Source organism: Pyxicephalus adspersus, chromosome 8 (assembly GCF_032062135.1).
Source record: "Pyxicephalus adspersus chromosome 8, UCB_Pads_2.0, whole genome shotgun sequence".
NCBI classification, from domain to species: Eukaryota; Metazoa; Chordata; class Amphibia; order Anura; family Pyxicephalidae; genus Pyxicephalus; species Pyxicephalus adspersus.
The window spans coordinates 2,624,865-2,639,796 of record NC_092865.1 but is presented as its reverse complement, the minus strand read 5'-3'; the positions used below and the strand labels follow the sequence as shown (position 1 = coordinate 2,639,796).

The window sequence follows — 14,932 nt, the reverse complement described above, 5'->3', positions numbered from 1 at the left end:
CTTTGCCCAGTATATTTTGTAACTATGTATTTATTGGCAGCCAAAAAGAAGCCATAAAGACTACAAACAACATTACAATAAAAGACAACAAACAAACCATGTGCAGCGTATTTCCAGACAACACAGCTGAGAAAACATACAGATTGTAAGTGACACTATAAAAAGGGAAGGAACATTTTTATAGGCATGTATATTCACTTACAGTGCAGTGTACCCAGACACCAAACACAGCATTTATACAAAATAAATCTGGCAATAGCCAGGGAATTAGGAGTGAAGTCTTCTACCCCAAAGAGACCCGGCATGGGAGATGCATATGGTCACCATATTTTTTCCAAAACACTAAGTATTTCCAAAACACACGTCATTTATTATGATCATAAATAGAAAAAATATATTTTTTTAAGATCATTACAAAATATTGCATATTACTATTATGTATTTTCAGCCATCTCGTGTTGCTTGAGTTTCCTTTTTACATTTCAACCTCTGGTAACAAACATGTTGATTGCTTCTGGATCCTCCCAGTGACTCCATCTTTGTTGGCAAGTGCAGGCCAAATTTACAGTCAAAGGCAGCCACATAGCAAGATGCTCTAAATTAAGTTCCCAAGCTCAATTAACTTTTTTTTTTTTTTTTTTCAAAGATGAGGGACAACATAGCCTTCCTTTCTGCCCCCTTTCTAGTGTGTCAGTTGTGGCTCTCCTAGAGCGAAACTAAATCTAAAAAATCACCCTTACCTTTACTTCTGCAGATCCCTCGATCCCTCAGGTCCTTTCCTCAATTGGTTCTCATGCTGTCATGTAACCCTCCTTCGTCCCAGCACCGGACGTCGCCATCTTCAGTCGTCTTTCTTCTTCTTGCTAAGTCAACCGAACTTCCATTGCACAGGCGCGAGATCGGCTGACGTAGCCTACTGTAAATTGGATTGCTGACCTTACTACACCTACGTGAGATTTTTTTTTCCATTGTAGGAAAAAGATCTCGGGCATGTGCAGAAGGAGCAGCTAGAAAACCTCTGAGATGCGTGAAGTGAGTATCCCAGGAGGCACTGCATTACCATTCCATTTTTACTGCCACAGCAGTAAGTACAGAGAGGGAGGGGCTTAAAAAAGTTCCTTAAACAAAAAAACAAATAATTTTTACTTTACTTTACATTGTCTACCCTTTTATGTAAAGTAAATATTTTGGTGATAGGTCTGCTTTAAGGTGAGGAGACTGGCCTAATGGTGTGAGATGCAGCGGGGTACACTGTATTCCAGAAGGGGTTATCTTCTGGAATCCATGCTCACACATGCTGCTTGAAGTGGAAGGGCTGTTCGGCAACACTAGTAGTGTGGACACGCTATGCATGCACACAAATTCTTGTAAATCTGATTAAATTTCTGTTATGACTATGGACTTTAAGTGCTGCATGATGTCAGTGCTATATAAATAATAGATAATAATAACAATAATAATAGTAGATAAAGCTCCCAAACTGACCACTCTTCAAACATGGTTCTGCTTTTGTGCTTGGCATAGTTATTATAACACCAGGTATTTCATAGTAAAAGGACTCCAGGATACAAGATGCATCATCTCAGTGAATGTTTACTCAATAAAGAATGCATTTATTCTATTTCAGTTTTAAGGTTCATTTTCACTTTATTCCATTGTGCTTTGGGAATCATTTGTCACATCAATAATCTTCATATAAAGAATGTATACATATTGGAAAAGAAAACAGATATAAAACATGTTTTGAAAGGTGTAAATGTTACAAATAAAATCAAATTATCCCAAAACCAATATAATTTTCCTTTAATGGTCCCATAAAATGATGGGAACTCCAAGGTAGTTTACAATGTTGCTTCATAAATTCCTAAATCTTGATAGTTATTATTTATACACTATCTGCCCATTCTGCTCCAAACCCTGCAGACCGTATATTACAAGGATTGTACAGGATTACAATGTTTGTTTAGTCTCAGCCTGGATAGTCCCATGGGATCTTGTACTTGCTACAGACCAAACATTCTACAGCTTTGTAACCTGGGGGGTTAACATACACCGTTACGTTTACCTAATCCTTCATGATCTTTCATTGTTGATTTTGAAAATAGATTGTATCTGAAGAAATACAATGTTACATTATATACAGTGTGTCCTGCCATTACAATGGAATATTATCCGGATACAGATTTGTTGATCAGCCCTGTAGTTTTTGTAGTGCTGATCAGAATCCCTGATGGACTGCTAAGATGAGATCATTTAGAACCTTCAAGCAGACCTGGCAGTAATAAAACCTGCTTAAAGTGGAACTAAACCTAAATTAGAAAAAATTGCGAGCAGGCAGGTTTATTATTGCAGAAGGGATATGTGATGTCCCTTCTGCAATAAAACAAACTTACCTGCCTGTTCGCACTCTTTTTCTGAGTGAACGCTGAGCTGTCTACACAGCTCAGCCTACGATTCTGCGTATCCTGACATACCGGGCCGGGAATGAATAAGCTGTGCACATGCATAGGAGTTACATCGTTCTGGTGTTGACAATAAAGATGGCAGCATCCCCAAATGTGAGTACAGGTAAGTAATGCAAATATTGTAGTCAGGTAGATATTTGTGTATTGCAGAAGGGACATTGCCTACAACCAGCCTACCTGCAAACCCCAAACTTATGCTCACAGTTTGGTGTCACTATACATTCTCATGTTTTTCTAGATCGGGTAACAAAATGCTACTTCGATATGTTATATCTGAACATTGCTTCTGTTCTGTAATCATTGTGAAAATCCAGTGCCAATGGGAAGTCAGCCTAATCACAATATTTACCCTAGGGCCTTATTTAGTGCATTTGCATTGCTCCTTTAGATTGCATGTATCTCAAAAAACGTATCTTCCAGTGCAGTAAATACAATGGGCCTGATTTTTTAAAGCTCAACAAGGCTGGAGAAGATACACTTCCACAGTGAAGCTGGGTGATCCAGCAAACCTGGAATGGATTTGTTAAGTCATTTGCTATCAATCCTGAACAAGATCTATTCCAGGTTTGCTGGATCACCCAGCTTCACTGACAAAAGTGTAATCTCTCCAGCCTTGGAAAACTTATGGGACGCCATATGTGCTAATTTTCATCTTTATGTTTTGAGCTCATGCTTGATGCAGACAATAAGATAAAGCAACACTAATTGCAGGACCAGGGAAGCTGGATTTCTAGGAAACCCCAAACTTTACCATTCTTGCAGAAAAGGCATGTCTCCCTACAGGTTAAAAACTTTACATAATGGTTTGTGTAGTGAATAAGTATTGTATTTTTTAACGTTAGAGTAAATGTAATTGTTTTTGGTCAATGATTGTGCAGAATTGTGAACTTCTGGAACCAAGATCACATGACCTTTTCTGTACTTAGTTTCTGCTGATGCGTTTCACCTACTTCAGGATGTAATGTGGATGTCACAGGGCAGCAATTTCATGTCATTGGTCTTTGCTGTTTGTTTTTTTCTGTAGAACCTCTGATAATCCGGTGCAGGTAGATGCACTGTAGATTGCAAGCTCTCTTATGCTTCAGTCTCTCCTCCGCTAGCGTCGGCTGTGTGCCATAAACAATTTTAATAAATCATCACAAAGAGTTTCCTGTGTGATAAACTGTAGGTGCAGATCAAACAGAATGAGCAGATGGTAAATTGTAAATGTGTCAATTGATTGCCGGAAAAATGTTTGCGGCGCGGGATCTCGCCTCTCCAACTTACAGCTAGGAAGCAGCCAATGATCCAGTATTTTTTTTTTTAGCATCTAGTGACAGACACCTGTCATATGTAAAATGCGTGATCATCTGTGTAACATTAAAGAATGTTTCTCTGAAAATCAAAGTCATTATGCAGATGATGCGACAAATCTTTTTTAAGACTTCAGCTCTTGTTGATTTTCTTTTTATAGAAAAACAGTCCTCCTAAAACCTGGCTTCACAGGAAAAAAGGCTCTCGGCAGAGGTAGTTCTGGTGGACCTGCCTATGTCAATAGGACCTAAGCTTAAGCAGCTGCCCTTACACATTATAAGTCTAATGTTCTCACATTAGTATTAAAAGCTACTTCTTGCAAAGAAATATAATGCTTCGAAGGGGGAGGGGGAATTTGGAGGGTTTGGGGGTAAATCCTTCAAGTTTGAAATGTGTGAGCTGCCACCGTAGCTTTTTATTTTTTGTCTTCAATGATTGATGAAGATGTAGATTTGTTCTATGGCCGCTCGCTGCGGTTTGCGAAGGTGAGACTGATTACAGAGTTACAAGAAATTTTAATTACGTTCAGGTGACAGTTCACATTTATTTCAGAGTTTCATTCTCTTTATTTTTGTCTCTAAATTAATTTTTCAAACCTCCTCCTCATTCGAATTCAGACTGTTCTGTTCATTCAGGATTTTATAGCAGTCGCCGCAGCCTTAATTAAATGTGTATCTCCATCTTTTGTTTGAAAACATATGCGCCCCGTCCTGGGTGCCGTTCTAGAATGAAACAGAACAGATGAGCCCCGAGCTTTGATGGGTGAATTAGATTGTCCTAAAATTTAGTTTGTGTCAAACTCAGCCAATGACAGCTTAGTTGTTGGTAAAATTTGGCGTGTTGGCAATTAAATTGGGCTTATATCATGTTTTCAGACAGTAGAAAGCCGACAAAAACTAACACTTTATATTGTATATGTCAAGGCAGAGACATCAGATAAATCACACACAAGGAACCTGTTTATTGTTATCTGTAGCCTTGAAGTATATGCAGAATTGAAGAATATCAATCTATAGATGTGATGACTGCATTCATTTTCTTTTTTCATTTTTTTTTTTCCTTTCATTTTTCCCTGATGATCCATCCCATCATTAACACACTTCCTGTCCTATGGTGTCAACAATTCCTCATTGGGATTGATTTAATAAATATGTAAGAAAAATGGGAAGGAAGTAGGCAGAGGTTGGCAAAAATCTTATTGAGAAGTAATATTAAATTGCCAGAACAAAATATTTAGGTGGAATCATAAAGTAGATGTCCATGGGGTATATGGACAACTTGCTAGACGGTGATGTTTCTAGTCAAAGAGTTCATTAAAATAGGTCCCCAATGAAGGGGTTGAAGGTCATGACGCAAATACAGATATTTGGTCTTAGTATTCCAACGCGTTTCGCTTCCTCAGGGGGCGAGACACCTGGGGTATGCTACATACTATACAAGTTGAGCAATATGAAAAATATGTTATAGAAATATACATCATCATTATGTAACAAAGAGTAAAGTTTTAACGTTAACAACATAATAAATGGTAATTCAAGAGGTTAATAAGATGTTGATGATTTATTAAAGCTCTCCAAGACAGGTGAAAATAGACTATCATGGGTAAACCTGGGTGATCCAGCAAACTTGGAATGAGATCCATTTGCTATTTGGTGTAAAATGTTTATTCCTTGACCAGATCCATTTTAAGTTTCCTAGATCACCCACTAAGGGACTATTGCTGGGTCACACATGCGCACATTCTTTAAACACACATACACCAACTTACACGCATGGTATACCCTAAACACACCTATATGTTATCTTTGGAACCTTCAACCCCAGGGAGCTTATTGCCTACCACTTTCTCCTGTTTCTCCTTTGCCCAACTTCTGTCTTTATTGGATAAAGGCAAATCTACCATGGCTGCCAGCCGCAGCCTTTTCTCGTTCCAAGTCCTGATTTCCACTTCGTGCACAAAAGACGGGGCTAGATTTGTTGGGCAATCAAATCAACAAAGGAAGAAAAGGCGGCATGGGCAGCAATGAGTGCCTTTAAAGGGGCAACAGACATCAGGGCCACGCTCCCTCCCCTTGCTCTCTTTGATTGAGGATAGTTGCACCCCTTGATTTGTATTACCTTTTATTCATTTATTGCAAGTAGGTCGCACAACAGGCCCTTGAAAGCTCCTTTGATAGTGTTGTGCATTGTTCTCATCCATTATTTCATTACTACAATTGACCTTAGACTACATTAATCACATATGACTATGGTAGGGAAATTAGATTGTGAGCTCCTTTGAGGGACAGTTAGTGACACGACTATGGACTTTGTACAGCAGTGCGTAATATGATAGCGCTATATAAATACTGTATAATAAATAATAATAATAAATATAAATACCTTTATAATGCTGCACCATACTAAAGGGGTAAAGGGGAATGCATTCATTATATATTAGTCTGGCCATTTTCCTCTTCACTTGCTGCTCTAATAGATAGAGATGTATTGTCACCTTGTATTGAAGCATCTTCCACCAGAATCCAAGGGGAATTTTTTTTGCTTGTGCCTAAGTCTCTACCTGTTATATTTCTAAATCAATGTGCAGGAAACCTTACAAGGGCACACTACTACGACTGTTTATTCAGTTTTTTTTCTGCTTTATTCAGAAACTGTAGTGCTTCCTTCTACCCCACTGCACCCTTCAATCCCTTTTTTATTTGTCAATTACTTGTAAGAGGAATTTACAGACACTTCCACTTGAATAAAAATGGAGCCCTCTACTTCAGCAGACATTTTGTAGGATGACAGTTTCACACAGGAAGCTTTTTTTTAGAAAGGATAGATTAGGTAAAGAACAAGAAAAATGTGCCGTGCCTTGTTCTACGTCTGTCAGGTTGGCCATGTTGGTAGAGGCCAGGCTTTGCTTCCTCATGTCAGAGACTCCAGCAAGGAGAACAGTGAGCAGTGCAGAAGTGACATGTGTCTTTGTGTTGAGATGGCCACCTTGGTAAATGAGCTCAGCTTGCATGTCAAAGTTCACCCTATGATGACTGATAATCAGGTAGCTGATGAAGGATTAAATAAGCTGCCGTAAGAGAAGTGGTGCACAGATGTAAAGAATAAGGAAAAAGGCAGGGTGATCCTACCTGAGGTACAGCGTTATCTTCAGCAAATAGAGCAGTGACCAGCACAGTTGAGACATCAACAAATCTTACCCCATATTTGCTGAAACCAGCAACCAGAGTTAGCAGTGCCAATAACAATCTCACACAAAGCAGATATTCAGCTTTGAGGCTATAAGATCTGTACCTAGGCACACTTACAGAAGAAGGTTCACTGCTATTTGCATTTGCAGTATCTGGACCTGATGAATTTATCTGGGCACAGATAATGACTTTTTTAGTAGTTGCATTGCAGTAACACATGCAAGGACAATATGCAGTATTTGGAAAGTAATGTACGTTGCATTAAACAACACATTGAACAGGCTTTGCAGTTTTTTTTTTTCATATACAGCAAACCACAATTAAATATTTACACTTCTTGAGATCTGCTGCATGCCACTGTGAAAGGAAAAGTGCAGAGTAGCAACATTTGGCCATGTGTGTAGTTGTGGTTCTAACATTTCACAAACCAAAGAAAGCAATAGCATTGGCTACCAACATCTTATAGCCATCTCTGCTTGGTGCTGGCAATATGGGATGTTGGGGAGTTGTGGCTGAGACAGAAGAGGTGGAACAGGAGCAGGACCATGTTATTGTACTGCTTATCCCCAGCAATAGTCCTATGGTCAGTACTTCATGGGTTACATAGTTGACTGTCTGTTTTTCATTGAGAAGATTACCCTTACTCATCCTTATATCAGCATGTCCATGTATTGAGTTCAAATTACACCCATGAAGCTGTTCTTTTTATCATATCATTTAGTAATGTTCATAAAATGGCTTGTATTAGAATACGTGGTTTCTGAAAAGACTTTGCAATTTCCCAACACCTAGAATGACATAAATCTCAGACCCAATCAGAAAGCCTGGACCGGAGGGGGGCATTGTCCATAAACTGGCACAAGGGAGGGGTATGGATGAGTGTGTAAGCTCCTCTGGGGACGCATTGATGTAAATGGTTCTGTGTATTCTGTTTAGAGTTGCATAATATATCAGCTTTGTACAAATATTGTAAATAATAAATCTGTGGGGCTCAGAGGAGTTTTTATTTCTTTTTTTTTTCTTACCAGAGCAAAAGCCAAGCTATTAAAAATAGAGCGACAGAGGGAGAAAGAGAATGGATTGTATGCGCTGCGGGTTATGTATCCTGGCCTTCCTTGCACACGGATACGCAGTGATTAACCTCGTGTTCGGGGATTCAAGCTGAAAAACAAAGATAAACTACATTCAGGTGAGCTATGATCTGCTGGAAGTGGCAGGCAGGCAATCTTCCCTGACAAGATTTATGACTTTCTGTGGCAGGCCGGGAACGGACGCTGGATACAGAAAATACATTTAGCACGGGTGCTGCGCAGATTGGTGCAGTGCAGCCGGAAAGGTCAGAACTGGGGCAGATATATGAGGAAAGCGGGATGAGCTGTGACAGGCAGAATGAGAGGACAAGATAGCGGCGCTGGTGGAATGCTGGGAAAAGCGCTTGTTTTTTACTGCTAATTACAGCAACCGAAATCCCGTGGTAACAGTCCATTCTTCAGATCTAGATATAAGAAACAAACTTATGGCAGCATTGCATGATCTTATCCTTCATAGCCCTGTGCAGAATGTGAGCTCTGTTTACTCTGTCACAAAGATCTTTCACAATTCTGTAAACTACTTGTGACCAATTGGGGATCCTTCCAGTTCCTTAAAAAGAGAACCGTTCTTTTAAAGGAATCTTTTCAGTAATCAAGGAACATTTAAATGTAGCGTGACACTGGTAAGCCAAGTCATGCACTGTTCTTTAATACCTATTCTGCAGTTCAGGTTTTTTTCCAGGACTTCTGTCTTTGCTTTAGGGCACCTCAGTTACACCTTGAGCTGATCCCACTCCTTCTGTTATTTTTTGCATAATACAAATGCTTGTAAAATACTCTCAATACTCTAGTTCTCAATTAATTATTTGCACACTTCTATCCAACCTACATACCCCACAAACTATTGAATAAGTAATACAAATATTACATAAAATAATTAACTCATATTGCAATATTCATTTAGACTAGCTAATTAAGTCAAAGTAATTCCACTCTGGTCAGTCCCTAGTGTTAACTTGTTTATAGCATACGTTAAAGTGGAAATTAAACCTGTGATGCTCAGCTATCCCCATTCAAAGTTACATACATAGCCAGGTTGAAAAAAGACATCAAGTTCAACCACTAGAGAAAAAAGTATTCCAGATAAAACCTTAAAGATATAGTTGATCCAGAGGAAGGCAAAAAAAACCCTATAAAGCCTATATCACTGTATAAAAATGTCTTCCTGATCCAGTGAGACAATTGGATGTTCCTTGGATCAACTGGTTGGATCCTTGGTCTTTGTTGTCATTTTTTTTAAACTTTAATCCCCAGTTATATTCTGTGTTTCTAGAAATCATCCAGCTTTTTCTTAAAGCAATCTAAAGAAATTGCTGAAACTACTTCCTGAGGGAGCCGATTCCACATTTTCACAGCCCTTACAGTGAAGAATCCCTTGCTTACCCGGAGCTTAAACTTCTTTTCCTCCAGACACAAAGAGCGCCCCCTTGTGCTTTGTAATGACCTTAAAGTAAATAATGGGGAAGAGAGTTCTCTATATGGACCATTTATATATTTATACAGGGTGATCATATCCCTCCCTATACGTCTCTTCTCAAGGGAGAATAGATTCAGTTCAGCTAATCTCTCCTCATAGCGGAGCTCCTCCATTCCTTTTATTAGTTTAGTTGCCCTTCTCTGCACTCTCTCCAATTCCACAATGTCCCTTTTGTGAACGGGTGCTCAAAACTGGACTGCATATTCCAGATGTGGTCTGACCAATGCTTTGTACAGGGGCAGGATTATGTCTCCATCTCTGCAGTCTATTCCCCTTTTATTACAAGAAATTACTTTGCTAGCTTTAGATATTGCAGCTTGGCATTGCATGCTGTTAAAATCTATTATCTACCATATCTACCATCTATCCATTTCTGACTCCCCCAAATGTATCCCCCCTAGACAGTATGAAGCATGCATGTTGTTAGCCCCCAAGTGTAGAACTTTACATTTAAGTATAATAACCCCCCCAAGTGGCAATCCCGAGTGTGACTCAGGGTGGATTTTCTCTGCAAAAAGCAGTAATCCCAAGTCATACTCAGGATTGCTAAAAAACAATAAAAACCCACTTACCTTGTTTCTTTGGCTTCCCCTGGTGTCCTTCTCGTACCTGCAGGTCTTCCGGGGGCATCCATCTTCGATCATCTCCCGGCGTGTGCAGAGACGTTCTCCAGGGTTTCCTGGTGACGTCGGTGCATGCGTCGGTAGGAAATTCAAATAATTTTGTAATGGATTCAATACAGAATTACTGTATTGAGTCCAATACAAATATATATATTCCATTTTAGTGGGAGGATCAGCTAAAAAAAAAAGAATAATGTGCCTAATAGATGTACCCTGCACTGTGCAGCATTCTAAAGCCAATATAGAGCAACAAAACTGAATGTTCTGTAAAATACATAAATGAATAAATTAAAATAAAAATATATCACACTGCTTGTTCTTTAGTTACAAATCTGAAACAGAGTAAACTTCATGGGGCTTCATTGACTTCACACTGCAACCTGTTTTTTTCATGAATGGGTCACTGTGTGCATGATGCAGAAATACATAATGGAGAGCAGAGACTGATATCTGCTCTTATTTATAAATGTTTATAGATATTTATCAATTTATAAAAGTGCTAAGCTTGCAAAATGGATCACTAAGGGAGTCTTTTTTGCAAATTATTATTTCATTATTAAAAACTTTTTTTTTTTTGCTTTAGAATATTTAAGTCAGTGCAGTGTTTAAGTTCCTGGGTCCCATAATGCCTGTCTGTGCTAGGACAGGCATTATGGGACACATGTCTTGTGTGCTTGGCCCCTTGTTAGAGCCGTAGTTATTCCTGGGAACGGTACTTAGCACACGGGCTGTTGACTTTCATTCGGCTGCTGATCCCTGCAGTTGCTATGGTGACCCCCGGCAATGGGCTCAGTTCTGTCAACTTTGCAATCGGTGTTAGCGAATGACGTTTCTCAGGCTCAGCGCTATGATGGGCGAAGGCTTCAAGTTTTGAATTGTTTGTCTTACCGGAATATTTTTTATTTCAGGCTCTGGAATATGTGATGATAGGTGTTACTCTAAAAAAAATGAACAACTGCTGTCAAAACACAGATATAGCACAGGTGCCTGCGTGCTTATTAGTAATTAGCACTCATTCAGAAAGTGCACCGGGTTTCTGTAAATCTTGTGTTGAAGATTTTACACGTAGATTTCACCTTATTATTAAATGCATCAGTTATCACCTTGTCATTGGCATCTCCAGGGTTGTCTGATATATGAAGAACTGCAATAAGAACTATCTAAAACTTTACTTGTATGATTTCTGCTAAAAAGGGAAGGATGGATGGATGGATGGATGGATGGATGGATCCGATGGATGGATCCAATGGATGGATGGATCCAATGTATGGATGGATGGATCCAATGTTATCCCCAGAATGTTTTTTTCAGCCAGGTTCTCAATGTGGGCAGAGAACAACACAACCAATTTAGTGTTACCAATTTTTTGTGCCGTAGGTATCCAGTAGCCCCTATAATTGTGTCTATCAACTCTATAGTAATGTATCCAATATACAGAATGTGGGACTCTAAAGGTATCTAATAGGCAAAATGTTCTACATAATTAATAAACATAAGATGCCATCAAACTTTATTAAAAAACCTTCATAAAAACATTTGAAAAAGCACCAATCACAAATACTTGGAATGTAATCTCCTTTGATTACAACCTTCCAAAAAACAATAATTATTATTTCACAGTATTAATATAGCCCCGACATATTACCCAGTGCTTGTTATGTCACTAGCTGTCCATCAAAGGAGCTCACAATCTAATGTCCCTACCATAGTCATATGTTATTAATACAGTCTAAGGTCAATTTTGGGGGGGAAGCCAAAAAAATCAAACTGCATGTTTTTGGATTGTGGGAGGAAACCTGGAGGAAACCCAAACAAACACAGGGAGAACCTACAAACTCTTTGCAGATAGTGTCCTGGCAAAGATTCTAACCTGGGACCCAGCACTGCAAAGGCCAGAGTGCTAACCACTGAGCCACAGTGCTGCCCAATCTCAAATAGTTTCAACTCAATGCATTTCACAAATCCTAATCCTGCTTCATCAGGAGTCTTACATCAAACCTAGATAAATATATTCCATCAACTCATTTACCAAACACCATATTATCACATGCAGATACTTCAAAAAGTGGTCCTTCTCCAAAAGATGGATGAGCGGGGGCCAGATGGCAAAGACACCAAAGAGGATAACTCCACCACTGGTTGAATTAAACCTTTAGATTCCATAGATAATGGTGAGAGAAGGAAGAAAAAGGACCATTTCTTTTTTGATATCCCAGTTTATTCTCTTCCCTCTATTGGGGAAAGGAGAGAATCAATTGATATTTTAAAGATATTAAAGTATATTAAAAATGAAAAAGGTCTTCTTATGTGGTTATAACTTGACGCGTTTCGCAAACATTGTCTGCTTCCTCAGAAATGTATTTGAAACCTATAGGTAGAAATGACAGCAAAGAATACCACAAAACAATCATGTAAAAACATTTCTCAAGTTAAACATGTGCAATAAATCACTCAATACATCACAATACATCACAATTAATAATAAATCATAATTTCCATAAAAACTCATTGCATTCAGAAGACAAACACAAACATCCAGTCCAGCGCAGTTCCTTACATGGATTGCAGGGGGAGGGAGTAAGAACTAGGATAGATTGGAGGGTAGTGTTTGTGTGTGTGTGTGTGTGTGTGTGTGTGTGTGTGTATAATATATATATATACACACTGTGTTTCCCTGATTTTAGGACATCCCCATTAAGTAAGCCACCCCCGATTTTTAAAAAAAATAATTAAAATAAGACACTCACCCGTTTATAAGACAGCTCCCCTGAAAATAAGACCCAGGGCATATTTTGGCATTTCAAAAAATATAAGAGAGTGCCTTATAATCGGGGAAACAGGGTATATAATTTACCATCTTACGATCTATCCTTCTAATCTTGGGATTCCTTTTATTGAGCAGCGGTCGCCATTCAGTGATCCGCGAGAAAATTTTGGTGCTGCGCGGCTCTGGACAGTGAGCCGAGCAGCAGGCCTAAAAGGTAAGCTGTAAGTCGGAAACAGTTGGTGACCACTGTTATAGAGGACTTTGGGGTATGGGCATTTGTTTAAATCCCTCCCCTCATCATAAGACCAGTCTTGGAGGTTGCTTACCCCTCCTGCTGCCATTCTGCATTTAGGTTACCGGTGCTGAAAAGTGAAGGAACTGCTCTGGTATAGGGCCTGATTTACTAACCTTCTGAGCAGTAACCCCGAGTTTGGCTTTGGGTAAAAAAAGCAGCTAATAGCAGTAACCCCGAGCCACACACATTTGGGGGAGGTATGCCTAAGAATTACAGGCCTACAATGTAAAATACCATTTAATGAAAGACAATGTACCCCTTTTTAGACGTATAAATCCAGACAAAAATGAACCCCCCAGGAGGTTAAAGCTTCCCAAGACTGGAGAAGATACACTTTCATCAGTGAACCTGGGTGATCCAGCAAAAATAGAATGGGTCTAGTCCAGGATTGAAAATAAACAAATATAAAATGTCTTTTAATAAATCCATTCCAGGTTTGCTGGATCCACCCAGGTTTGCTGATGAAAGTGTATCTTCTTCAGCCTTGGGAAGATTAAATAAATCAAGCCCATATTGTTAAATGAGTACTCTGTCATAAGTGTACCCTATTATTCCCTTCTTTCTAACAATCACTAAATTTACTTTTCCCAGCATGTTGTCTGATACCGAGGATAGGTTAGTCAACATTTTCCCTTTACCAATTGAAAAGCTTCACAAAAAAAAAAATCAGTCCCATAACTGCCTGTAGATGGCAGTGTGCCTCTGTTTAATACTATCATTGTTAAGTACAATTATATTATTAACTATTTATATATGTCAGCCTGTAATACAATACCATGCAGGATATTTGTAAAAACAATTTATAAAGTTAATTGTCAGCATGTCCTTAAAAAAATATTTAGAAGTTAATACCAAGGCTCTACTCAAGTTCACCAATGCCTACTGACATTCATAAATTTGACCTAGGTATTTACGCATAAATGATCTTTGAGGTTAAATAAAAATTTATATTTATAAAAAATTTATTATAAAATTTTTTTTATATTATAAAAAATGTATATTTTTTGAATATCGTATTAAAATGAAACAAAATTACTTTTTTAAAAAGGATTTAAAGCAGTGTAGTTTCCTTTAAGAGGACATGTCAATGTTTTTTCCCTGTGAACATTAATAATTAATTTGGCACATTTTTTTTCAGTGCATTAGGGCAGTTTACCTTCAGGGTTTGTGATGTTAAATGATACAACCCGATATCCATAGCATGATGGATGAAATGTAACAGACTCTGCTCATTCCTCCTCTACAAGGCCGGAATTTTATAAATGGATTATCAGGAAATACGGCCAGATTCATTATATTTTGTATGTCATAACAGAAACAGGTCAAGAATAAGTAATTTCATCTTAATGTCCCAGATACCAAGACCTCGCAGTTCTTTTCCTATTCACTGTTTAAATCGAAAAATAAAAGGAATAAAAAGATAGCTAAGCACATTTCTCAGATTGGCCAAAGCTTTTCGAGTCAATCTGTATTTGATTCTGACAAAATATATCTGCTCCCGGAAGAATGAAATACTTTTCTTTATTTAAAGAGGAAATCCACTAATCTGCATGTATGTGTAAATAACAACAGAGCATATTCACATCAGTTTTTGAAGCATTGCCGTTCACCAAATCAGATGTATGTAACCACCTGACACATAGGAGAATATTCCTGCCCACCAGCAAATGTGCATACCTAAATCTGGGACTTATTAATTTGTATCCATGATCCAGTGATAGATTCCACACCCT

General features: G+C 38.5%; 1 protein-coding gene across 3 annotated transcripts in view; it reads left to right on the top strand.

The window, feature by feature from the left end:
- Positions 1-14,932, top strand: part of PTPRF (protein tyrosine phosphatase receptor type F) — a 552,192-nt gene that overhangs the window by 105,761 nt on the left and 431,499 nt on the right. The window contains exon 1 of one of the 3 annotated variants that reach the window (XM_072419316.1): positions 8,036-8,135. The exons of the other annotated variants lie outside the window; for them this stretch is intronic. The gene's annotated coding sequence lies outside the window, so the exon portion shown is untranslated. Of the gene's footprint in view, positions 1-8,035; positions 8,136-14,932 lie in introns of those variants that run through there. 3 annotated transcript variants of the gene reach the window in all.